Source organism: Phalangium opilio, unplaced genomic scaffold (assembly GCF_054372755.1).
Source record: "Phalangium opilio isolate 3A_F unplaced genomic scaffold, DU_Popi_V2 ptg000019l_1, whole genome shotgun sequence".
Classification (NCBI taxonomy): Eukaryota; Metazoa; Arthropoda; class Arachnida; order Opiliones; family Phalangiidae; genus Phalangium; species Phalangium opilio.
Window position 1 is genome coordinate 5226643 of NW_028324152.1, and position 27280 is coordinate 5253922.

The 27280-nt window shown below is 44.5% G+C and overlaps 3 non-coding genes and 2 pseudogenes across 3 annotated transcripts; 2 read left to right on the forward strand and 3 right to left on the reverse strand.

Moving 5' to 3' along the window:
- The first annotated feature begins 9037 nt into the window (after nucleotides 1–9037).
- Nucleotides 9038–9140, forward strand: LOC149700324 (5S ribosomal RNA; annotated as a pseudogene).
- Nucleotides 9141–9262: 122 nt separating this feature from the next.
- LOC149700325 (5S ribosomal RNA) lies at nucleotides 9263–9381 on the forward strand (annotated as a pseudogene).
- Nucleotides 9382–15121: 5740 nt separating this feature from the next.
- TRNAY-GUA (transfer RNA tyrosine (anticodon GUA)) lies at nucleotides 15122–15194 on the reverse strand. The gene has a single exon. It is a non-coding gene; the product is annotated as a tRNA-Tyr (tRNA).
- Nucleotides 15195–17179: 1985 nt separating this feature from the next.
- Nucleotides 17180–17252, reverse strand: TRNAY-GUA (transfer RNA tyrosine (anticodon GUA)). Its single transcript has one exon. It is a non-coding gene; the product is annotated as a tRNA-Tyr (tRNA).
- Nucleotides 17253–23939: 6687 nt separating this feature from the next.
- On the reverse strand, nucleotides 23940–24012 carry TRNAK-CUU (transfer RNA lysine (anticodon CUU)). The gene has a single exon. It is a non-coding gene; the product is annotated as a tRNA-Lys (tRNA).
- Between the last annotated feature and the right edge of the window lie 3268 nt (nucleotides 24013–27280).

The following is a 27280-nucleotide window of genomic DNA, read 5'->3' on the forward strand; positions in this document are numbered from 1 at the left end:
CTAAGGACATCCCCGTATCTCTAGTAGACACAGAGTTATGGGCCTGCAAAGTATAGTCTAATGCATTTGCTATGGACGGGTTGTTTGTTTAAGTTTAGCTTAATTACTCGGCCCCTGTTTGTCGTAGCTCAATGTTTTTAGTATGGTTAGATGGGGGACAAATTGGACTATAACATATTCAAAGGACATCTTCAAATCTCCAGTAGAAACAGAGTTACGAGCCTGCAAAGTATAGTCTAATGCATTTTCTATGGAGTGGTTTGTTTGTTCACGTATTGCTTAATTACTTGAACCTGTTCTTTCGATTAAAAATAATAACATATCTTTAGTGTAGCGGTTATCGCATCCGCCTCACTCCCGGAAGGCCACAGGTTCGAAACCGCGAAGTTTTTTTTTATAATTATCCGATCATTTGTGTCAAGGTCACATTATTTACATCCCCGTATCTCTGGTAGAACCAGAGTTACGAGCCTCCTGAATGTAGTCTAATGTATTTCCTATGGAGGGGTTTGTTTGTTTACTATTAGCTTAATTACTCGACTACTGTTTGTCGTAGCTCAATGTTTTTAGTATGGCTAGATGGGGAACAAATTGGACTATAACATACTCAAAGGACATCCCCGTATCTCCAGTAGAAACAGAGTTACGAGCCTGCAAAGTTTATTTTCAAAAATCAAAAGTAACCTTCTAACAATAAGTGAGACAAAAAATAAGTTGACGACGATATTGAGGTAGCCTCAAGTTTAAAGTATCCTTGTATGGGGAGCAAAGAGTACTATAACATATCCAAAGGAGATCCCAGTATCTCTTGTAGAACAAGAGTTATGAGCCTCCAAAGTTTAGTGCAAAAATCATAATTAACATAATAAAAATAAGTGAGACGATACCAAAGTTGACGAACATTTTGCTTAATATCTCGGACCCTGTTTGTCCTAGCTCAATGTTTTTAGTATGGTTAGATGGGGGACAATTTGGACTATAACATATCCTAAGGACATCCCCGTATCTCTAGTAGACACAGAGTTATGGGCCTGCAAAGTATAGTCTAATGCATTTGCTATGGACGGGTTGTTTGTTTACGTTTAGCTTAATTACTCGGCCCCTGTTTGTCGTAGCTCAATGTTTTTAGTATGGTTAGATGGGGGACAAATTGGACTATGACATACACAAAGGACATCCCCAAATCTCCAGTAGAAACAGAGTTACGAGCCTGCAAAGTATAGTCTAATGCATTTTCTATGGAGGGGTTTGTTTGTTCACGTATTGCTTAATTACTTGACCCTGTTCTTTCGATTAAAAATAATAACATATCTTTAGTGTAGCGGTTATCGCATCCGCCTCACTCCCGGAAGGCCACAGGTTCGAAACCGCGAAGTTTTTTTTTGCTTGGAACATGCAAAGACCTTTATAATTATCCGAACATTTGTGTCAAGGTCACATTATTTACATCCCCGTATCTCTGGTAGAACCAGAGTTACGAGCCTCCAGAATTTAGTCTAATGTATTTCCTATGGAGGGGTTTGTTTGTTTACGATTAGCTTAATTACTCGACTACTGTTTGTCGTAGCCCTAATTCTTAGTATGGCTAGATGAGGGACAAATTGGTCTCAACATACTCAAAGGACATCCCCGTATCTCCAGTAGAAACAGAGTTACGAGCCTGCAAAGTTTATTTTCAAAAATCAAAAGTAACCTTCTAACAATAAGTGAGACAAAAAATAAGTTGACGACGATATTGAGGTAGCCTCAAGTTTAAAGTATCCTTGTATGGGGAGCAAAGAGTACTATAACATATCCAAAGGAGATCCCAGTATCTCTTGTAGAACAAGAGTTATGAGCCTCCAAAGTTTAGTGCAAAAATCATAAGTAACATAATAAAAATATGTGAGACGATACCAAAGTTGACGAACATTTCGCTTAATATCTCGGCCCCGGTTTGTCGTAGCTCAATGTTTTTAGTATGGTTAGATGGGGGACAATTTGGACTATAACATATCCTAAGGACATCCCCGTATCTCTAGTAGACACAGAGTTATGGGCCTGCAAAGTATAGTCTAATGCATTTGCTATGGACGGGTTGTTTGTTTACGTTTAGCTTAATTACTCGGCCCCTGTTTGTCGTAGCTCAATGTTTTTAGTATGGTTAGATGGGGGACAAATTGGACTATAACATATTCAAAGGACATCCTCAAATCTCCAGTAGAAACAGAGTTACGAGCCTGCAAAGTATAGTCTAATGCATTTTCTATGGAGTGGTTTGTTTGTTCACGTATTGCTTAATTACTTGAACCTGTTCTTTCGATTAAAAATAATAACATATCTTTAGTGTAGCGGTTATCGCATCCGCCTCACTCCCGGAAGGCCACAGGTTCGAAACCGCGAAGTTTTTTTTTATAATTATCCGATCATTTGTGTCAAGGTCACATTATTTACATCCCCGTATCTCTGGTAGAACCAGAGTTACGAGCCTCCTGAATTTAGTCTAATGTATTTCCTATGGAGGGGTTTGTTTGTTTACTATTAGCTTAATTACTCGACTACTGTTTGTCGTAGCTCAATGTTTTTAGTATGGCTAGATGGGGAACAAATTGGACTATAACATACTCAAAGGACATCCCCGTATCTCCAGTAGAAACAGAGTTACGAGCCTGCAAAGTTTATTTTCAAAAATCAAAAGTAACCTTCTAACAATAAGTGAGACAAAAAATAAGTTGACGACGATATTGAGGTAGCCTCAAGTTTAAAGTATCCTTGTATGGGGAGCAAAGAGTACTATAACATATCCAAAGGAGATCCCAGTATCTCTTGTAGAACAAGAGTTATGAGCCTCCAAAGTTTAGTGCAAAAATCATAAGTAACATAATAAAAATATGTGAGACGATACCAAAGTTGACGAACATTTCGCTTAATATCTCGGCCCCGGTTTGTCGTAGCTCAATGTTTTTAGTATGGTTAGATGGGGGACAATTTGGACTATAACATATCCTAAGGACATCCCCGTATCTCTAGTAGACACAGAGTTATGGGCCTGCAAAGTATAGTCTAATGCATTTGCTATGGACGGGTTGTTTGTTTACGTTTAGCTTAATTACTCGGCCCCTGTTTGTCGTAGCTCAATGTTTTTAGTATGGTTAGATGGGGGACAAATTGGACTATAACATATTCAAAGGACATCCTCAAATCTCCAGTAGAAACAGAGTTACGAGCCTGCAAAGTATAGTCTAATGCATTTTCTATGGAGTGGTTTGTTTGTTCACGTATTGCTTAATTACTTGAACCTGTTCTTTCGATTAAAAATAATAACATATCTTTAGTGTAGCGGTTATCGCATCCGCCTCACTCCCGGAAGGCCACAGGTTCGAAACCGCGAAGTTTTTTTTTATAATTATCCGATCATTTGTGTCAAGGTCACATTATTTACATCCCCGTATCTCTGGTAGAACCAGAGTTACGAGCCTCCTGAATTTAGTCTAATGTATTTCCTATGGAGGGGTTTGTTTGTTTACTATTAGCTTAATTACTCGACTACTGTTTGTCGTAGCTCAATGTTTTTAGTATGGCTAGATGGGGAACAAATTGGACTATAACATACTCAAAGGACATCCCCGTATCTCCAGTAGAAACAGAGTTACGAGCCTGCAAAGTTTATTTTCAAAAATCAAAAGTAACCTTCTAACAATAAGTGAGACAAAAAATAAGTTGACGACGATATTGAGGTAGCCTCAAGTTTAAAGTATCCTTGTATGGGGAGCAAAGAGTACTATAACATATGCAAAGGAGATCCCAGTATCTCTTGTAGAACAAGAGTTATGAGCCTCCAAAGTTTAGTGCAAAAATCATAAGTAACATAATAAAAATATGTGAGACGATACCAAAGTTGACGAACATTTCGCTTAATATCTCGGCCCCGGTTTGTCGTAGCTCAATGTTTTTAGTATGGTTAGATGGGGGACAATTTGGACTATAACATATCCTAAGGACATCCCCGTATCTCTAGTAGACACAGAGTTATGGGCCTGCAAAGTATAGTCTAATGCATTTGCTATGGACGGGTTGTTTGTTTACGTTTAGCTTAATTACTCGGCCCCTGTTTGTCGTAGCTCAATGTTTTTAGTATGGTTAGATGGGGGACAAATTGGACTATAACATATTCAAAGGACATCCTCAAATCTCCAGTAGAAACAGAGTTACGAGCCTGCAAAGTATAGTCTAATGCATTTTCTATGGAGTGGTTTGTTTGTTCACGTATTGCTTAATTACTTGAACCTGTTCTTTCGATTAAAAATAATAACATATCTTTAGTGTAGCGGTTATCGCATCCGCCTCACTCCCGGAAGGCCACAGGTTCGAAACCGCGAAGTTTTTTTTTATAATTATCCGATCATTTGTGTCAAGGTCACATTATTTACATCCCCGTATCTCTGGTAGAACCAGAGTTACGAGCCTCCTGAATTTAGTCTAATGTATTTCCTATGGAGGGGTTTGTTTGTTTACTATTAGCTTAATTACTCGACTACTGTTTGTCGTAGCTCAATGTTTTTAGTATGGCTAGATGGGGAACAAATTGGACTATAACATACTCAAAGGACATCCCCGTATCTCCAGTAGAAACAGAGTTACGAGCCTGCAAAGTTTATTTTCAAAAATCAAAAGTAACCTTCTAACAATAAGTGAGACAAAAAATAAGTTGACGACGATATTGAGGTAGCCTCAAGTTTAAAGTATCCTTGTATGGGGAGCAAAGAGTACTATAACATATCCAAAGGAGATCCCAGTATCTCTTGTAGAACAAGAGTTATGAGCCTCCAAAGTTTAGTGCAAAAATCATAAGTAACATAATAAAAATATGTGAGACGATACCAAAGTTGACGAACATTTCGCTTAATATCTCGGCCCCGGTTTGTCGTAGCTCAATGTTTTTAGTATGGTTAGATGGGGGACAATTTGGACTATAACATATCCTAAGGACATCCCCGTATCTCTAGTAGACACAGAGTTATGGGCCTGCAAAGTATAGTCTAATGCATTTGCTATGGACGGGTTGTTTGTTTACGTTTAGCTTAATTACTCGGCCCCTGTTTGTCGTAGCTCAATGTTTTTAGTATGGTTAGATGGGGGACAAATTGGACTATAACATATTCAAAGGACATCCTCAAATCTCCAGTAGAAACAGAGTTACGAGCCTGCAAAGTATAGTCTAATGCATTTTCTATGGAGTGGTTTGTTTGTTCACGTATTGCTTAATTACTTGAACCTGTTCTTTCGATTAAAAATAATAACATATCTTTAGTGTAGCGGTTATCGCATCCGCCTCACTCCCGGAAGGCCACAGGTTCGAAACCGCGAAGTTTTTTTTTATAATTATCCGATCATTTGTGTCAAGGTCACATTATTTACATCCCCGTATCTCTGGTAGAACCAGAGTTACGAGCCTCCTGAATTTAGTCTAATGTATTTCCTATGGAGGGGTTTGTTTGTTTACTATTAGCTTAATTACTCGACTACTGTTTGTCGTAGCTCAATGTTTTTAGTATGGCTAGATGGGGAACAAATTGGACTATAACATACTCAAAGGACATCCCCGTATCTCCAGTAGAAACAGAGTTACGAGCCTGCAAAGTTTATTTTCAAAAATCAAAAGTAACCTTCTAACAATAAGTGAGACAAAAAATAAGTTGACGACGATATTGAGGTAGCCTCAAGTTTAAAGTATCCTTGTATGGGGAGCAAAGAGTACTATAACATATCCAAAGGAGATCCCAGTATCTCTTGTAGAACAAGAGTTATGAGCCTCCAAAGTTTAGTGCAAAAATCATAATTAACATAATAAAAATAAGTGAGACGATACCAAAGTTGACGAACATTTTGCTTAATATCTCGGACCCTGTTTGTCCTAGCTCAATGTTTTTAGTATGGTTAGATGGGGGACAATTTGGACTATAACATATCCTAAGGACATCCCCGTATCTCTAGTAGACACAGAGTTATGGGCCTGCAAAGTATAGTCTAATGCATTTGCTATGGACGGGTTGTTTGTTTACGTTTAGCTTAATTACTCGGCCCCTGTTTGTCGTAGCTCAATGTTTTTAGTATGGTTAGATGGGGGACAAATTGGACTATGACATACACAAAGGACATCCCCAAATCTCCAGTAGAAACAGAGTTACGAGCCTGCAAAGTATAGTCTAATGCATTTTCTATGGAGGGGTTTGTTTGTTCACGTATTGCTTAATTACTTGACCCTGTTCTTTCGATTAAAAATAATAACATATCTTTAGTGTAGCGGTTATCGCATCCGCCTCACTCCCGGAAGGCCACAGGTTCGAAACCGCGAAGTTTTTTTTTGCTTGGAACATGCAAAGACCTTTATAATTATCCGAACATTTGTGTCAAGGTCACATTATTTACATCCCCGTATCTCTGGTAGAACCAGAGTTACGAGCCTCCAGAATTTAGTCTAATGTATTTCCTATGGAGGGGTTTGTTTGTTTACGATTAGCTTAATTACTCGACTACTGTTTGTCGTAGCCCTAATTCTTAGTATGGCTAGATGAGGGACAAATTGGTCTCAACATACTCAAAGGACATCCCCGTATCTCCAGTAGAAACAGAGTTACGAGCCTGCAAAGTTTATTTTCAAAAATCAAAAGTAACCTTCTAACAATAAGTGAGACAAAAAATAAGTTGACGACGATATTGAGGTAGCCTCAAGTTTAAAGTATCCTTGTATGGGGAGCAAAGAGTACTATAACATATCCAAAGGAGATCCCAGTATCTCTTGTAGAACAAGAGTTATGAGCCTCCAAAGTTTAGTGCAAAAATCATAAGTAACATAATAAAAATATGTGAGACGATACCAAAGTTGACGAACATTTCGCTTAATATCTCGGCCCCTGTTTGTCGTAACCCAAATATTTTAGTATGGTTAGATGGGGGACAATTTGGACTATAACATATCCTAAGGACATCCCCGTATCTCTAGTAGACACAGAGTTATGGGCCTGCAAAGTATAGTCTAATGCATTTGCTATGGACGGGTTGTTTGTTTACGTTTAGCTTAATTACTCGGCCCCTGTTTGTCGTAGCTCAATGTTTTTAGTATGGTTAGATGGGGGACAAATTGGACTATAACATATTCAAAGGACATCCTCAAATCTCCAGTAGAAACAGAGTTACGAGCCTGCAAAGTATAGTCTAATGCATTTTCTATGGAGTGGTTTGTTTGTTCACGTATTGCTTAATTACTTGAACCTGTTCTTTCGATTAAAAATAATAACATATCTTTAGTGTAGCGGTTATCGCATCCGCCTCACTCCCGGAAGGCCACAGGTTCGAAACCGCGAAGTTTTTTTTTATAATTATCCGATCATTTGTGTCAAGGTCACATTATTTACATCCCCGTATCTCTGGTAGAACCAGAGTTACGAGCCTCCTGAATTTAGTCTAATGTATTTCCTATGGAGGGGTTTGTTTGTTTACTATTAGCTTAATTACTCGACTACTGTTTGTCGTAGCTCAATGTTTTTAGTATGGCTAGATGGGGAACAAATTGGACTATAACATACTCAAAGGACATCCCCGTATCTCCAGTAGAAACAGAGTTACGAGCCTGCAAAGTTTATTTTCAAAAATCAAAAGTAACCTTCTAACAATAAGTGAGACAAAAAATAAGTTGACGACGATATTGAGGTAGCCTCAAGTTTAAAGTATCCTTGTATGGGGAGCAAAGAGTACTATAACATATCCAAAGGAGATCCCAGTATCTCTTGTAGAACAAGAGTTATGAGCCTCCAAAGTTTAGTGCAAAAATCATAATTAACATAATAAAAATAAGTGAGACGATACCAAAGTTGACGAACATTTTGCTTAATATCTCGGACCCTGTTTGTCCTAGCTCAATGTTTTTAGTATGGTTAGATGGGGGACAATTTGGACTATAACATATCCTAAGGACATCCCCGTATCTCTAGTAGACACAGAGTTATGGGCCTGCAAAGTATAGTCTAATGCATTTGCTATGGACGGGTTGTTTGTTTACGTTTAGCTTAATTACTCGGCCCCTGTTTGTCGTAGCTCAATGTTTTTAGTATGGTTAGATGGGGGACAAATTGGACTATAACATACACAAAGGACATCCCCAAATCTCCAGTAGAAACAGAGTTACGAGCCTGCAAAGTATAGTCTAATGCATTTTCTATGGAGGGGTTTGTTTGTTCACGTATTGCTTAATTACTTGACCCTGTTCTTTCGATTAAAAATAATAACATATCTTTAGTGTAGCGGTTATCGCATCCGCCTCACTCCCGGAAGGCCACAGGTTCGAAACCGCGAAGTTTTTTTTTGCTTGGAACATGCAAAGACCTTTATAATTATCCGAACATTTGTGTCAAGGTCACATTATTTACATCCCCGTATCTCTGGTAGAACCAGAGTTACGAGCCTCCAGAATTTAGTCTAATGTATTTCCTATGGAGGGGTTTGTTTGTTTACGATTAGCTTAATTACTCGACTACTGTTTGTCGTAGCCCTAATTCTTAGTATGGCTAGATGAGGGACAAATTGGTCTATAACATACTCAAAGGACATCCCCGTATCTCCAGTAGAACCAGAGTTACGAGCCTCCAGAATTTAGTCTAATGTATTTCCTATGGAGGGGTTTGTTTGTTTACGATTAGCTTAATTACTCGACTACTGTTTGTCGTAGCTCAATGTTTTTAGTACGGTTAGATGGGGGACAAATTGGACTATAACATACTCAAAGGATATCCCCGTATCTCCAGTAGAAACAGAGTTACGAGCCTGCAAAGTATAGTCTAACTCATTTCCTATGGAGGGGGTTTGTTTCTTTACGTTTTGCTTAAGTACTCGGCCCCGCACGTAGGAACACTGCGTTCCGTTAGCTTTTTCACTTTTTTTGTCTTTTAAATTCCAATAGATATGAAAAAAGCAAACATATTTTCTTTTTGTTATTGTTTTAAAAAGATGATGGTTAATTTGTCTCACTTAATTTAAATTCGAATTATTAACTAGCACTCTCGGCAACGGCCATATCACTCTGAAAACACCGGTTCTCGTCCGATCACCGAAGTTAAGCAGCGTCGAGCGCAGTCGGTACTTGGGAACACTGCGTGCCGTTGGCTTTTTCCTTTTTGTTTCCTCTTTTAAATTCCACCAGATATGAAAAAACCAAATATATCTTCTTTTTGTTATTGTTTTATAAAGATGAAGGTTAATTAAATTCAAATTATTATCTAGCACTCTCGGCAACGGCCATATCACGCTGAAAACACCGGTTCTCGTCCGATCACAGAAGTTTAGCAGCGTTGAGCGCAGTCAGTACTTGGGAGGGAGACCACTTAGGAACACTGCGTGCCGTTGGCATTTTCACTTTTTTTTCCTCTTTTAAATTCCAATAGATATGAAAAAAGCAAACATATTTTCTTTTTGTTAATGTTTAAAAAGATGAAGGTTAATTTGTCTCACTTAATTTAAATTCGAATTATTAACTAGCACTCTCGGCAACGGCCATATCACTCTGAAAACACCGGTTCTCGTCCGATCACCGAAGTTAAGCAGCGTAGAGCGCAGTCAGTACTTGGGAGGTCTCTGATGTGACGTAAAAAGTCAAAGTTTTTCCACAATACCTGACGACCATATCATTTTTGAGCTTCCGTGGCGCAATGGTTAGCGCGTTCAGCTGTTATTCAAAAGGTTGGTGGTTCGAGTACACCTGGGAACCGTGTTGTGAGGTCTCAAATGTAACGTAAAAAGTCAGAGTTTTTCAACAATACTTGACGAACATATAATTTTTGGGCTTCCGTGGCGCAATGGTTAGCGCGTTCAGTTGTTAACCGAAAGGTTGGTGGTTCGAGCCCACCCGGGAGAGGTGTTGTGGGGTCTCAGATGTAGCGTGAAAAGTCATAACTTTTCCACAATACCTAACAACTATTTAATTTCTGAGCTTCCGTGGCTCAATGGTTGGCGCGTTCGGCTGTTGACCAATAGGTTGGTGGTTCGAGCCCACCCGGGAGAGGTGTTGTGGGGTCTCAGATGTAGCGTAAAAAGTCAAAGCTTTTCCACAATATGTGACAACCATTTAATTTCTGAGCTTCCGTGGCTCAATGGTTAGCGCGTTCGGCTGTTAGGCAATAGATTGGTGGTTCGAGCCCACCCGGGAGCGGTGTTGTGAGGTCTCTGATGTTACGTAAAAAGTCAAAGTTTTTCCACAATACCTGACGACCATATCATTTTTGGGCTTCCGTGTGGCAATGGTTAGCGCGCTCAGCTGTTATTCAAAAGGTTGGTGGTTCGAGCCCACCTGGGAGCGGTGTTGTGAGGCATCAGATGTAACGTAAAAAGTCAGAGTTTTTACACAATACCTCACGAACATATAATTTTTGGGCTTCCGTGGCGCAATGGTTAGCGCGTTCAGTTGTTAACCGAAAGGTTGGTGGTTCGAGCCCACCGGGGATAGGTGTTGTGGCGTCTCAGATCTACCGTGAAAAGTCATAACTTTTCCACAATACCTGAAAAACATTTAATTTCTGAGTTTCCGTGGCTCAATGGTTAGCGCGTTCGTCTGTTAACCAATAGGTTGGTGGTTCGAGCCCACCCGGGAGAGGTGTTGTGGGGTCTCAGATGTACCGTGAAAACTCATAACTTTTCCACAATACCTGAAAAACATTTGATTCCTGAGTTTCCGTGGCTCAATGGTTAGCGCGTTCGGCTGCTAACCAATAGGTTGGTGGTTCGAGCCCACCCGGGAGCGGTGTTGTGAGGGCTCTGATGTGACGTAAAAAGTCAAAGTTTTTCCACAATACCTGACGACCATATCATTTTTGGGCTTCCGTGGCGCAATGGTTAGCGCGCTCAGCTGTTATTCAAAAGGTTGGTGGTTCGAGCCCACCTGGGAGCGGTGTTGTGAGGTCTCAGATGTAACGTAAAAAGTCAGAGTTTTTCCACAATACCTGACGAACATTTAATTTTTGGGCTTCCGTGGCGCAATGGTTAGTGCGTGGGCTCGAACCACCAACCTATTGGATAACAGCCGAACGCGCTAACCATTGACCTACGGAAGCTCAGAAATTAAATGGTTGTCAGGTATTGTGGAAAAGTTATGACTGTTCACGCTACATCTGAGACCCCACAACATCTCTCCCGGGTGGGCTCGAAACACCAACCTTTCGGTTAACAGCTGAACGCGCTAAACATTGCGCCACGGAAGCTCAGAAATTAAATGGCTGTCACGTATTGTGGAAAAGTTTTGACTTTTTACGCTACATCTGAGACCCCACAACACCTCTCCCGGGTGGGCTCGAACCACCAACCTATTGGTCAACAGCCGAACGCGCCAACCATTGAGCCACGGAAGCTCAGAAATTAAATTGTTGTTAGGTATTGTGGAAAAGTTATGACTTTTCACGCTACATCTGAGACCCCACAACACCTCTCCCAGGTGGGCTCAAACCACCAACCTATTGGTTAACAGACAAACGCGCTAACCATTGCGCCACGGAAGCTCAGAAATTAAATGGTTGTCAGGTATTGTGGAAAAGTTATGACTTTTCACGGTACATCTGAGACCCTACAACACCTATCCCGGGTGGGCTCTAACCAACAACCTTTCGGTTAACAGCTGAACGCGCTAACCATTGCACCACGGAAGCCCAAAAATTAAATGTTCGTCAGGTATTGTGGAAAAACTCTGACTTTTTACGTTACATCAGAGACCTCTTAACACCGCTCCCGGATGGGCTCGTACCACCAACCTTTCGGTTAACAGCCGAACGAGCTAACCATTGCGCCACGGAAGCCCAAAAATTAAATGGTCGACAGGTATTGTGGAAAAACTTTGCCTTTTTACGTTACATTTGAGATCCCAAAACACCGCTCCCGGGTGGGCTCGAACCACCAACCTGTTGGATTACAGCCGAACGCGCTAACCATTGAGCCACGGAAACTCGGAAATGAAATGTTTTTCAGGTATTGTGGAAAAGTTATGACTTTTCACGCTACATCTGAGACCCCACAACATCTCTCCCGGGTGGGCTCGAAACACCAACCTTTCGGTTAACAGCTGAACGCGCTAACCAGTGCGCCACGGAAGCTCAGAAATTAAATGGTTGTCACGTATTGTGGAAAAGTTTTGACTTTCTACGCTACATCTGAGACCCCACAACACCTCTCCCGGGTGGGCTCGAACCACCAACCTATTGGTCAACAGCCGAACGCGCCAACCATTGAGCCACGGAAGCTCAGAAATTAAATAGTTGTTAGGTATTGTGGAAAAGTTATGACTTTCTACGCTACATCTGAGACCCCACAACACCTCTCCCGGGTGGGCTCGAACCATCAACCTGTTGGTTAACAGACGAACGCGCTAACCATTGCGCCACGGAAGCTCAGAAATGATATGGTCGTCAGGTATTTTGGAAAAACTTTGACTTTTTACGTCACATCAGAGACCTCACAACACCGCTCCCGGGTGGGTTCGAACCACCAACCTATTGGTTAACAGCCGAACGCGCTAACCATTGAGCCACGGAAACTCAGAAATTAAATGTTTTTCAGGTATTGTGGAAACGTTATGACTTTTCACGCTACATCTGAGACCCCACAACATCTCTCCCGTGTGGGCTCGAACCACCAACCTTTCGGTTAACAGCTGAACGCGCCAACCATTGAGCCACGGAAGCTCAGAAATTAAATAGTTGTTATGAATTGTGGAAAAGTTATGACTTTTCACGGTAGATCTGAGACCCCACAACACCTATCCCGGGTGGGCTCGAACCACGAACCTTTCGGTTAACAGCTGAACGCGCAAACCATTGCGCCACGGAAGCCCAAAAATTAAATGGTCGTCAGGTATTGTGGAAAAACTTTGACTTTTTACGTCACATCAGAGACCTCACAACACCGCTCCCGGGTGGGTTCGAACCACCAACCTATTGGTTAACAGCCGAACGCGCTAACCATTGAGCCACGGAAACTCAGAAATTAAATAGTTGTCACGTATTGTGGAAGAGTTTTGACTTTTTACGCTACATCTGAGACCCCACAACACCTCTCCCGGTTGGGCTCGAACCACAAACCTATAGGTTAACAGCCGAACGCGCTAACCATTGAGCCACGGAAGCTCAGAAATTAAATGGTTGTCAGGTATTGTGGAAATGCTATGACTTTTCACGCTACATCTGAGACCCCACAACACCTCACCCGGGTGGGCTCGAACCACCAACCTGTTGGTTAAGAGCCGAACGCGCTAACCATTGAGCCACGGAAGCTCAGAAATTAAATGGTTGTCAGGTATTGTGGAAAAGTTATGACTTTTCACGGTACATCTGAGACCCTACAACACCTATCCTGGGTGGGCTCTAACCAACAACCTTTCGGTTAACAGCTGAACGCGCTAACCATTGCACCACGGAAGCCCAAAAATTAAATGTTTTTCAGGTATTGTGGAAACGTTATGACTTTTCACGCTACATCTGAGACCCCACAACACCGCTCCCGGATGGGCTCGTACCACCAACCTTTCGGTTAACAGCCGAACGAGCTAACCATTGCGCCACGGAAGCCCAAAAATTAAATGGTCGACAGGTATTGTGGAAAAACTTTGCCTTTTTACGTTACATTTGAGATCCCAAAACACCGCTCCCGGGTGGGCTCGAACCACCAACCTGTTGGATTACAGCCGAACGCGCTAACCATTGAGCCACGGAAACTCGGAAATGAAATGTTTTTCAGGTATTGTGGAAAAGTTATGAATTTTCACGCTACATCTGAGACCCCACAACATCTCTCCCGGGTGGGCTCGAAACACCAACCTTTCGGTTAACAGCTGAACGCGCTAACCAGTGCGCCAAGGAAGCTCAGAAATTAAATGGTTGTCACGTATTGTGGAAACGTTTTGACTTTCTACGCTACATCTGAGACACCACAACACCTCCCCGGGTGGGCTCGAACCACCAACCTATTGGTCAACAGCCGAACGCGCCAACCATTGAGCCACGGAAGCTCAGAAATTAAATAGTTGTTAGGTATTGTGGAAAAGTGATGACTTTTCACGCTACATCTGAGACCCCACAACATCTCTCCCGGGTGGGCTCGAAACACCAACCTTTCGGTTTACAGCTGAACGCGCTAACCATTGCTCCCACGGAAGCCCAAAAATTAAATGTTCGTCAGGTATTGTGGAAAAACTCTGACTTTTTACGTCACATCAGAGACCTCACAACACCGCTCCCGGGTATGCTCGAACCACCAATCTATTGGTTAACAGCCGAACGCGCTAACCATTGAGCCACGGAAACTCAGAAATTAAAGGTTTTTCAGGTATTGTGGAAAAGTGATGACATTTCACGCTACATCTGAGACCCCACAACACCTCTCCCGGGTGGGCTCGAACCACCAACCTATTGGCCAACAGCCGAACGCGCCAACCATTGAGCCACTGAAGCTCAGAAATTAAATGGTTGTCAGGTATTGTGTAAAAGTTATGACTTTTCACGCTACATCTGAGACCCCACAACATCTCTCCCGGGTGGGCTCGAAACACCTACCTTTCGGTTAACAGCTGAACGCGCTAACCAGTGCGCCAAGGAAGCTCAGAAATTAAATGGTTGTCACGTATTGTGGAAAAGTTTTGACTTTCTACGCTACATCTGAGACCCCACAACACCTCTCCCGGGTGGGCTCGAACCACCAACCTATTGGCCAACAGCCGAACGCGCCAACCATTGAGCCACTGAAGCTCAGAAATTAAATGGTTGTCAGGTATTGTGTAAAAGTTATGACTTTTCACGGCAGATCTGAGACCCCACAACACCTATCCCGGGTGGGCTCGAACCACGAACCTTTCGGTTAACAGCTGAACGCGCAAACCATTGCGCCACGGAAGCCCAAAAATTGAATGTTCGTCAGGTATTGTGGAAAAACTCAGACTTTTTACGTTACAACTGATACCTCACAACACCGCTCCCAGGTGGGCTCGAACCACCAACCTTTTGAATAACAGCTGAGCGCGCTAACCATTGCCACACGGAAGCCCAAAAACGATATGGTCGTCAGGTATTGTGGAAAAACTTTGACTTTTCACGCCACATCAGAGACCTCACAACACCGCTCCCGGGTGGGTTCGAACCACCAACCTTTCGGTTTACAGCTGAACGCGCTAACCATTGCGCCACGGAAGCCCAAAAATTAAATGTTCGTCAGGTATTGTGGAAAAACTCTGACTTTTTACGTCACATCAGAGACCTCACAACACCGCTCCCGGGTATGCTCGAACCACCAATCTATTGGTTAACAGCCGAACGCGCTAACCATTGAGCCACGGAAACTCAGAAATTAAAGGTTTTTCAGGTATTGTGGAAAAGTGATGACATTTCACGCTACATCTGAGACCCCACAACACCTCTCCCGGGTGGGCTCGAACCACCAACCTATTGGCCAACAGCCGAACGCGCCAACCATTGAGCCACTGAAGCTCAGAAATTAAATGGTTGTCAGGTATTGTGTAAAAGTTATGACTTTTCACGCTACATCTGAGACCCCACAACATCTCTCCCGGGTGGGCTCGAAACACCTACCTTTCGGTTAACAGCTGAACGCGCTAACCAGTGCGCCAAGGAAGCTCAGAAATTAAATGGTTGTCACGTATTGTGGAAAAGTTTTGACTTTCTACGCTACATCTGAGACCCCACAACACCTCTCCCGGGTGGGCTCGAACCACCAACCTATTGGCCAACAGCCGAACGCGCCAACCATTGAGCCACTGAAGCTCAGAAATTAAATGGTTGTCAGGTATTGTGTAAAAGTTATGACTTTTCACGGCAGATCTGAGACCCCACAACACCTATCCCGGGTGGGCTCGAACCACGAACCTTTCGGTTAACAGCTGAACGCGCAAACCATTGCGCCACGGAAGCCCAAAAATTGAATGTTCGTCAGGTATTGTGGAAAAACTCAGACTTTTTACGTTACAACTGATACCTCACAACACCGCTCCCAGGTGGGCTCGAACCACCAACCTTTTGAATAACAGCTGAGCGCGCTAACCATTGCCACACGGAAGCCCAAAAATGATATGGTCGTCAGGTATTGTGGAAAAACTTTGACTTTTCACGCCACATCAGAGATCCCAAAACACCGCTCCCGGGTGGGCTCGAACCACCAACCTGTTGGATTACAGCCGAACGCGCTAACCATTGAGCCACGGAAACTCGGAAATGAAATGTTTTTCAGGTATTGTGGAAAAGTTATGACTTTTCACGCTACATCTGAGACCCCACAACATCTCTCCCGGGTGGGCTCGAAACACCAACCTTTCGGTTAACAGCTGAACGCGCTAACCAGTGCGCCAAGGAAGCTCAGAAATTAAATGGTTGTCACGTATTGTGGAAAAGTTTTGACTTTCTACGCTACATCTGAGACCCCACAACACCTCTCCCGGGTGAGCTCGAACCACCAACCTATTGGTCAACAGCCGAACGCGCCAACCATTGAGCCACGGAAGCTCAGAAATTAAATAGTTGTTAGGTATTGTGGAAAAGTGATGACTTTTCACGCTACATCTGAGACCGCACAACATCTCTCCCGGGTTAGCTCGAAACACCAACCTTTCGGTTAACAGCTGAACGCGCTAGCCAGTGCGCCACGGAAGCTCAAAAATTAAATGGTTGTCACGTATTGTGGAAAAGTTTTGACTTTCTACGCTACATCTGAGACCCCACAACACCTCTCCCGGGTGGGCTCGAACCACCAACCTATTGGCCAACAGCCGAACGCGCCAACCATTGAGCCACTGAAGCTCAGAAGTTAAATGGTTGTCAGGTATTGTGGAAAAGTTATGACTTTTCACGGTAGATCTGAGACCCCACAACACCTATCCCGGGTGGGCTCGAACCACGAACCTTTCGGTTAACAGCTGAACGCGCAAATCATTGCGCCACGGAAGCCCAAAAATTAAATGTTCCTCAGGTATTGTGGAAAAACTCTGACTTTTTACGTTACAACTGATACCTAACAACACCGCTCCCAGGTGGGCTCGAACCACCAACCTTTTGAATAACAGCTGAGCGCGCTAACCATTGCCACACGGAAGCCCAAAAATGATATGGTCGTCAGGTATTGTGGAAAAACTTTGACTTTTCACGCCACATCAGAGACCTCACAACACCGCTCCCGGGTGGGTTCGAACCACCAACCTTTCGGTTTACAGCTGAACGCGCTAACCATTGCGCCACGGAAGCCCAAAAATTAAATGTTCGTCAGGTATTGTGGAAAAACTCTGACTTTTTACGTTACATCAGAGACCTCACAACACCGCTCCCGAGTGGGCTCGAACCACCAACCAATTGGTTAACAGACGAACGCGCTAACCATTGAGCCACGGAAACTCAGAAATAAAATGTTTTTTCAGGTATTGTGGAAAAGTTATGACTTTTCACGCTACATCTGAGAACCTACAACACCTCTCCCGGGTGGGCTCGAACCACCAACCTAATGGTTAACAGACGAACGCGCTAACCATTGAGCCACGGAAACTCAGAAATTAAAAGTTTTTCAGGTATTGTGGAAAAGTTATGACTTTTCACGCTACATCTGAGACCCCACAACACCTCTCCCGGGTGGGCTCGAACCACCAACCTATTGGCCAACAGCCGAACGCGCCAACCATTTAGCCACTGAAGCTCAGAAATTAAATGGTTGTCAGGTATTGTGTAAAAGTTATGACTTTTCACGGTAGATCTGAGACCCCACAACACCTATCCCGGGTGGGCTCGAACCACGAACCTTTCGGTTAACAGCTGAACGCGCAAACCATTGCGCCACGGAAGCCCAAAAGTTGAATGTTCGTCAGGTATTGTGGAAAAACTCTGACTTTTTACGTTACAACTGATACCTCACAACACCGCTCCCAGGTGGGCTCGAACCACCAACCTTTTGAATAACAGCTGAGCGCGCTAACCATTGCCACACGGAAGCCCAAAAATGATATGGTCGTCAGGTATTGTGGAAAAACTTTGACTTTTCACGCCACATCAGAGACCTCACAACACCGCTCTCGGGTATGCTCGAACCACCAATCTATTGGTTAACAGCCGAACGCGCTAACCATTGAGCCACGGAAACTCAGAAATTAAAGGTTTTTCAGGTATTGTGGAAAAGTGATGACTTTTCACGCTACATCTGAGACCCCACAACATCTCTCCCGGGTGGGCTCGAACCACCAACCTATTGGTCAACAGCCGAACGCGCCAACCATTGAGCCACGGAAGCTCAGAAATTAAATGTTTTTCAGGTATTGTGGAAAAGTTATGACTTTTCACGCTACATCTGAGACCCCACAACACCTCTCCCGGGTGGGCTCGAACCACCAACCTATTGGTTAACAGACGAACGCGCTAACCATTGCGCCACGGAAGCTCAGAAATTAAGTGGTTGTCAGGTATTGTGGAAAATTATGACTTTTCACGGTAGATCTGAGACCCTACAACACCTATCCCGGGTGGGCTCGAACCACGAACCTTTTGGTTAACAGCTGAACGCGCTAACCATTGCGCCACGGAAGCCCAAAAATTAAATGTTCGTCAGGTATTGTGGAAAAACTGTGACTTTTTACGTTACAACTGATACCTCACAACACCGCTCCCAGGTGGGCTCGAACCATCAACCTTTTGAATAACAGCTGAGCGCGCTAACCATTGCCACACGGAAGCCCAAAAATGATATGGTCGTCAGGTATTTTGGAAAAACTTTGACTTTTTACGTCACATCAGAGACCTCACAACACCGCTCCCGGGTGGGTTCGAACCACCAACCTATTGGTTAACAGCCGAACGCGCTAACCATTGAGCCACGGAAACTCAGAAATTAAATGTTTTTCAGGTATTGTGGAAAAGTTATGACTTTTCACGCTACATCTGAGACCCCACAACATCTCTCCCGTGTGGGCTCGAACCACCAACCTTTCGGTTAACAGCTGAACGCGCCAACCATTGAGCCACGGAAGCTCAGAAATTAAATAGTTGTTAGGTATTGTGGAAAAGTTATGACTTTTCACGGTAGATCTGAGACCCCACAACACCTATCCTGGGTGGGCTCGAACCACGAACCTTTCGGTTAACAGCTGAACGCGCAAACCATTGCGCCACGGAAGCCCAAAAATTAAATGTTCGTCAGGTATTGTGGAAAAACTCTGACGTTTTACGTTACAACTGATACCTCACAACACCGCTCCCAGGTGGGCTCGAACCACCAACCTTTTGAATAACAGCTGAGCGCGCTAACCATTGCCACACGGAAGTCCAAAAATGATATGGTCGTCAGGTATTGTGGAAAAACTTTGACTTTTTACGTCACATCAGAGACCTCACAACACCGCTCCCGGGTGGGTTCGAACCACCAACCTATTGGTTAACAGCCGAACGCGCTAACCATTGAGCCACGGAAACTCAGAAATTAAATGGTTGTCACGTATTGTGGAAAAGTTTTGACTTTTTACGCTACATCTGAGACCCCACAACACCTCTCCCGGGTGGGCTCGAACCACCAACCTATTGGCCAACAGCCGAACGCGCCAACCATTTAGCCACTGAAGCTCAGAAATTAAATGGTTGTCAGGTATTGTGTAAAAGTTATGACTTTTCACGGTAGATCTGAGACCCCACAACACCTATCCCGGGTGGGCTCGAACCACGAACCTTTCGGTTAACAGCTGAACGCGCAAACCATTGCGCCACGGAAGCCCAAAAGTTGAATGTTCGTCAGGTATTGTGGAAAAACTCTGACTTTTTACGTTACAACTGATACCTCACAACACCGCTCCCAGGTGGGCTCGAACCACCAACCTTTTGAATAACAGCTGAGCGCGCTAACCATTGCCACACGGAAGCCCAAAAATGATATGGTCGTCAGGTATTGTGGAAAAACTTTGACTTTTCACGCCACATCAGAGACCTCACAACACCGCTCTCGGGTATGCTCGAACCACCAATCTATTGGTTAACAGCCGAACGCGCTAACCATTGAGCCACGGAAACTCAGAAATTAAAGGTTTTTCAGGTATTGTGGAAAAGTGATGACTTTTCACGCTACATCTGAGACCCCACAACATCTCTCCCGGGTGGGCTCGAACCACCAACCTATTGGTCAACAGCCGAACGCGCCAACCATTGAGCCACGGAAGCTCAGAAATTAAATGTTTTTCAGGTATTGTGGAAAAGTTATGACTTTTCACGCTACATCTGAGACCCCACAACACCTCTCCCGGGTGGGCTCGAACCACCAACCTATTGGTTAACAGACGAACGCGCTAACCATTGCGCCACGGAAGCTCAGAAATTAAGTGGTTGTCAGGTATTGTGGAAAATTATGACTTTTCACGGTAGATCTGAGACCCTACAACACCTATCCCGGGTGGGCTCGAACCACGAACCTTTTGGTTAACAGCTGAACGCGCTAACCATTGCGCCACGGAAGCCCAAAAATTAAATGTTCGTCAGGTATTGTGGAAAAACTGTGACTTTTTACGTTACAACTGATACCTCACAACACCGCTCCCAGGTGGGCTCGAACCATCAACCTTTTGAATAACAGCTGAGCGCGCTAACCATTGCCACACGGAAGCCCAAAAATGATATGGTCGTCAGGTATTTTGGAAAAACTTTGACTTTTTACGTCACATCAGAGACCTCACAACACCGCTCCCGGGTGGGTTCGAACCACCAACCTATTGGTTAACAGCCGAACGCGCTAACCATTGAGCCACGGAAACTCAGAAATTAAATGTTTTTCAGGTATTGTGGAAAAGTTATGACTTTTCACGCTACATCTGAGACCCCACAACATCTCTCCCGTGTGGGCTCGAACCACCAACCTTTCGGTTAACAGCTGAACGCGCCAACCATTGAGCCACGGAAGCTCAGAAATTAAATAGTTGTTAGGTATTGTGGAAAAGTTATGACTTTTCACGGTAGATCTGAGACCCCACAACACCTATCCTGGGTGGGCTCGAACCACGAACCTTTCGGTTAACAGCTGAACGCGCAAACCATTGCGCCACGGAAGCCCAAAAATTAAATGTTCGTCAGGTATTGTGGAAAAACTCTGACGTTTTACGTTACAACTGATACCTCACAACACCGCTTCCAGGTGGGCTCGAACCACCAACCTTTTGAATAACAGCTGAGCGCGCTAACCATTGCCACACGGAAGTCCAAAAATGATATGGTCGTCAGGTATTGTGGAAAAACTTTGACTTTTTACGTCACATCAGAGACCTCACAACACCGCTCCCGGGTGGGTTCGAACCACCAACCTATTGGTTAACAGCCGAACGCGCTAACCATTGAGCCACGGAAACTCAGAAATTAAATGGTTGTCACGTATTGTGGAAAAGTTTTGACTTTTTACGCTACATCTGAGACCCCACAACACCTCTCCCGGGTGGGCTCGAACCACCAACCTATTGGTTAACAGCCGAACGCGCTAACCATTGAGCCACGGAAGCTCAGAAATTAAATGGTTGTCAGGTATTGTGGAAATGTTATGACTTTTCACGCTACATCTGAGACCCCACAACACCTCTCCCGGGTGGGCTCGAACCACCAACCTGTTGGTTAACAGCCGAACGCGCTAACCATTGAGCCACGGAAGCTCAGAAATTAAATGGTTGTCACGTATTGTGGAAAAGTTTTGACTTTTTACGCTACATCTGAGACCCCACAACACCTCTCCCGGGTGGGCTCGAACCACCAACCTATTGGTTAACAGCCGAACGCGCTAACCATTGAGCCACGGAAGCTCAGAAATTAAATGGTTGTCAGGTATTGTGGAAATGTTATGACTTTTCACGCTACATCTGAGACCCCACAACACCTCTTCCGGGTGGGCTCGAACCACCAACCTGTTGGTTAAGAGCCGAACGCGCTAACCATTGAGCCACGGAAGCTCAGAAATTAAATGGTTGTCAGGTATTGTGGAAAAGTTATGACTTTTCACGGTACATCTGAGACCCTACAACACCTATCCCGGGTGGGCTCGAACCACGAACCTTTTGGTTAACAGCTGAACGCGCTAACCATTGCGCCACGGAAGCCCAAAAATTAAATGTTCGTCAGGTATTGTGGAAAAACTCTGACTTTTTACGTTACAACTGATACCTCACAACACCGCTCCCAGGTGAGCTCGAACCATCAACCTTTTGAATAACAGCTGAGCGCGCTAACCATTGCCACACGGAAGCCCAAAAATGATATGGTCGTCAGGTATTTTGGAAAAACTTTGACTTTTTACGTCACATCAGAGACCTCACAACACCGCTCCCGGGTGGGTTCGAAACACCAACCTATTGGTTAAAAGCCGAACGCGCTAACCATTGAGCCACGGAAACTCAGAAATTAAATGTTTTTCAGGTATTGTGGAAAAGTTATGAGTTTTCACGCTACATCTGAGACCCCACAACATCTCTCCCGGGTGGGCTCGAACCACCAACCTTTCGGTTAACAGCTGAACGCGCCAACCATTGAGCCACGGAAGCCCAAAAATTAAATGTTCGTCAGGTATTGTGGAAAGACTCTGACTTTTTACGTTACAACTGATACCTCACAACACCGCTCCCAGGTGGGCTCGAACCACCAACCTTTTGAATAACAGCTGAGCGCGCTAACCATTGCCACACGGAAGTCCAAAAATGATATGGTCGTCAGGTATTGTGGAAAAACTTTGACTTTTTACGTCACATCAGAGACCTCACAACACCGCTCCCGGGTGGGTTCGAACCACCAACCTATTAGTTAACAGCCGAACGCGCTAACCATTGAGCCACGGAAACTCAGAAATTAAATGGTTGTCACGTATTGTGGAAAAGTTTTGACTTTTTACGCTACATCTGAGACCCCACAACATCTCTCCCGGGTGGGCTCGAACCACCAACCTTTCGGTTAACAGCTGAACGCGCCAACCATTGAGCCACAGAAGCTCAGAAATTAAATGGTTGTCAGGTATTGTGGAAAAGTTATGACTTTTCACGGTAGATCTGAGACCTCACAACACCGCTCCCGGGTGGGTTCGAAACACCAACCTATTGGTTAACAGCAAAACGCGCTAACCATTGAGCCACGGAAGCCCAAAAATTAAATGTTCGTCAGGTATTGTGGAAAAACTCTGACTTTTTACGTCACATCAGAGACCTCACAACACCGCTCCCGGGTATGCTCGAACCACCAATCTATTGGTTAACAGCCGAACGCGCTAACCATTGAGCCACGGAAACTCAGAAATTAAAGGTTTTTCAGGTATTGTGGAAAAGTGATGACATTTCACGCTACATCTGAGACCCCACAACATCTCTCCCGGGTGGGCTCGAAACACCAACCTTTCGGTTAACAGCTGAACGCGCTAACCAGTGCGCCACGGAAGCTCAGAAATTAAATGGTTGTCACGTATTGTGGAAAAGTTTTGACTTTTTACGCTACATCTGAGACCCCACAACACCTCTCCCAGTTGGGCTCGAACCACAAACCTATTGGTTAACAGCCGAACGCGCTAACCATTGAGCCACGGAAGCTCAGAAATTAAATGGTTGTCAGGTATCGTGGAAATGCTATGACTTTTCTTGCTACATCTGAGACCCCACAACACCTCTCCCGGGTGGGCTCGAACCACCAACCTGTTGGTTAAGAGCCGAACGCGCTAACCATTGAGCCACGGAAGCTCAGAAATTAAATGGTTGTCAGGTATTGTGGAAAAGTTATGACTTTTCACGGTACATCTGAGACCCTACAACACCTATCCCGGGTGGGCTCTAACCAACAGCCTTTCGGTTAACAGCTGAACGCGCTAACCATTGCACCACGGAAGCCCAAAAATTAAATGTTCGTCATGTATTGTGGAAAAACTCTGATTTTTACGTTACATCAGAGACCTCACAACACCTCTCCCGGGTGGGCTCGAACCACCAACCTGTTGGTTAAGAGCCGAACGCGCTAACCATTGCGCCACGGAAGCCCAAAAATTCAATGGTCGACAGGTATTGTGGAAAAACTTTGCCTTTTTACGTTACATTTGAGATCCCAAAACACCGCTCCCGGGTGGGCTCGAACCACCAACCTGTTGGATTACAGCCGAACGCGCTAACCATTGAGCCACGGAAACTCGGAAATGAAATGTTTTTCAGGTATTGTGGAAAAGTTATGACTTTTCACGCTACATCTGAGACCCCACAACATCTCTCCCGGGTGGGTTCGAAACACCAACCTATTGGTTAAAAGCCGAACGCGCTAACCATTGAGCCACGGAAACTCAGAAATTAAATGTTTTTCAGGTATTGTGGAAAAGTTATGAGTTTTCACGCTACATCTGAGACCCCACAACATCTCTCCCGGGTGGGCTCGAACCACCAACCTTTCGGTTAACAGCTGAACGCGCCAACCATTGAGCCACGGAAGCCCAAAAATTAAATGTTCGTCAGGTATTGTGGAAAGACTCTGACTTTTTACGTTACAACTGATACCTCACAACACCGCTCCCAGGTGGGCTCGAACCACCAACCTTTTGAATAACAGCTGAGCGCGCTAACCATTGCCACACGGAAGCCCAAAAATGATATGGTCGTCAGGTATTTTGGAAAAACTTTGACTTTTTACGTCACATCAGAGACCTCACAACACCGCTCCCGGGTGGGTTCGAAACACCAACCTATTGGTTAAAAGCCGAACGCGCTAACCATTGAGCCACGGAAACTCAGAAATTAAATGTTTTTCAGGTATTGTGGAAAAGTTATGAGTTTTCACGCTACATCTGAGACCCCACAACATCTCTCCCGGGTGGGCTCGAACCACCAACCTTTCGGTTAACAGCTGAACGCGCCAACCATTGAGCCACGGAAGCCCAAAAATTAAATGTTCGTCAGGTATTGTGGAAAGACTCTGACTTTTTACGTTACAACTGATACCTCACAACACCGCTCCCAGGTGGGCTCGAACCACCAACCTTTTGAATAACAGCTGAGCGCGCTAACCATTGCCACACGGAAGTCCAAAAATGATATGGTCGTCAGGTATTGTGGAAAAACTTTGACTTTTTACGTCACATCAGAGACCTCACAACACCGCTCCCGGGTGGGTTCGAACCACCAACCTATTAGTTAACAGCCGAACGCGCTAACCATTGAGCCACGGAAACTCAGAAATTAAATGGTTGTCACGTATTGTGGAAAAGTTTTGACTTTTTACGCTACATCTGAGACCCCACAACATCTCTCCCGGGTGGGCTCGAACCACCAACCTTTCGGTTAACAGCTGAACGCGCCAACCATTGAGCCACAGAAGCTCAGAAATTAAATGGTTGTCAGGTATTGTGGAAAAGTTATGACTTTTCACGGTAGATCTGAGACCTCACAACACCGCTCCCGGGTTTGTTCGAAACACCAACCTATTGGTTAACAGCAAAACGCGCTAACCATTGAGCCACGGAAGCCCAAAAATTAAATGTTCGTCAGGTATTGTGGAAAAACTCTGACTTTTTACGTCACATCAGAGACCTCACAACACCGCTCCCGGGTATGCTCGAACCACCAATCTATTGGTTAACAGCCGAACGCGCTAACCATTGAGCCACGGAAACTCAGAAATTAAAGGTTTTTCAGGTATTGTGGAAAAGTGATGACATTTCACGCTACATCTGAGACCCCACAACATCTCTCCCGGGTGGGCTCGAAACACCAACCTTTCGGTTAACAGCTGAACGCGCTAACCAGTGCGCCACGGAAGCTCAGAAATTAAATGGTTGTCACGTATTGTGGAAAAGTTTTGACTTTTTACGCTACATCTGAGACCCCACAACACCTCTCCCAGTTGGGCTCGAACCACAAACCTATTGGTTAACAGCCGAACGCGCTAACCATTGAGCCACGGAAGCTCAGAAATTAAATGGTTGTCAGGTATCGTGGAAATGCTATGACTTTTCTTGCTACATCTGAGACCCCACAACACCTCTCCCGGGTGGGCTCGAACCACCAACCTGTTGGTTAAGAGCCGAACGCGCTAACCATTGAGCCACGGAAGCTCAGAAATTAAATGGTTGTCAGGTATTGTGGAAAAGTTATGACTTTTCACGGTACATCTGAGACCCTACAACACCTATCCCGGGTGGGCTCTAACCACGAACCTTTCGGTTAACAGCTGAACGCGCAAACCATTGCGCCACGGAAGCCCAAAAATTAAATGTTCGTCAGGTATTGTGGAAAAACTCTGACGTTTTACGTTACAACTGATACCTCACAACACCGCTCCCAGGTGGGCTCGAACCACCAACCTTTTGAATAACAGCTGAGCGCGCTAACCATTGCCACACGGAAGTCCAAAAATGATATGGTCGTCAGGTATTGTGGAAAAACTTTGACTTTTTACGTCACATCAGAGACCTCACAACACCGCTCCCGGGTGGGTTCGAACCACCAACCTATTGGTTAACAGCCGAACGCGCTAACCATTGAGCCACGGAAACTCAGAAATTAAATGGTTGTCACGTATTGTGGAAAAGTTTTGACTTTTTACGCTACATCTGAGACCCCACAACACCTCTCCCGGGTGGGCTCGAACCACCAACCTATTGGTTAACAGCCGAACGCGCTAACCATTGAGCCACGGAAGCTCAGAAATTAAATGGTTGTCAGGTATTGTGGAAATGTTATGACTTTTCACGCTACATCTGAGACCCCACAACACCTCTCCCGGGTGGGCTCGAACCACCAACCTGTTGGTTAACAGCCGAACGCGCTAACCATTGAGCCACGGAAGCTCAGAAATTAAATGGTTGTCACGTATTGTGGAAAAGTTTTGACTTTTTACGCTACATCTGAGACCCCACAACACCTCTCCCGGGTGGGCTCGAACCACCAACCTATTGGTTAACAGCCGAACGCGCTAACCATTGAGCCACGGAAGCTCAGAAATTAAATGGTTGTCAGGTATTGTGGAAATGTTATGACTTTTCACGCTACATCTGAGACCCCACAACACCTATCCCGGGTGGGCTCGAACCACGAACCTTTTGGTTAACAGCTGAACGCGCTAACCATTGCGCCACGGAAGCCCAAAAATTAAATGTTCGTCAGGTATTGTGGAAAAACTCTGACTTTTTACGTTACAACTGATACCTCACAACACCGCTCCCAGGTGAGCTCGAACCATCAACCTTTTGAATAACAGCTGAGCGCGCTAACCATTGCCACACGGAAGCCCAAAAATGATATGGTCGTCAGGTATTTTGGAAA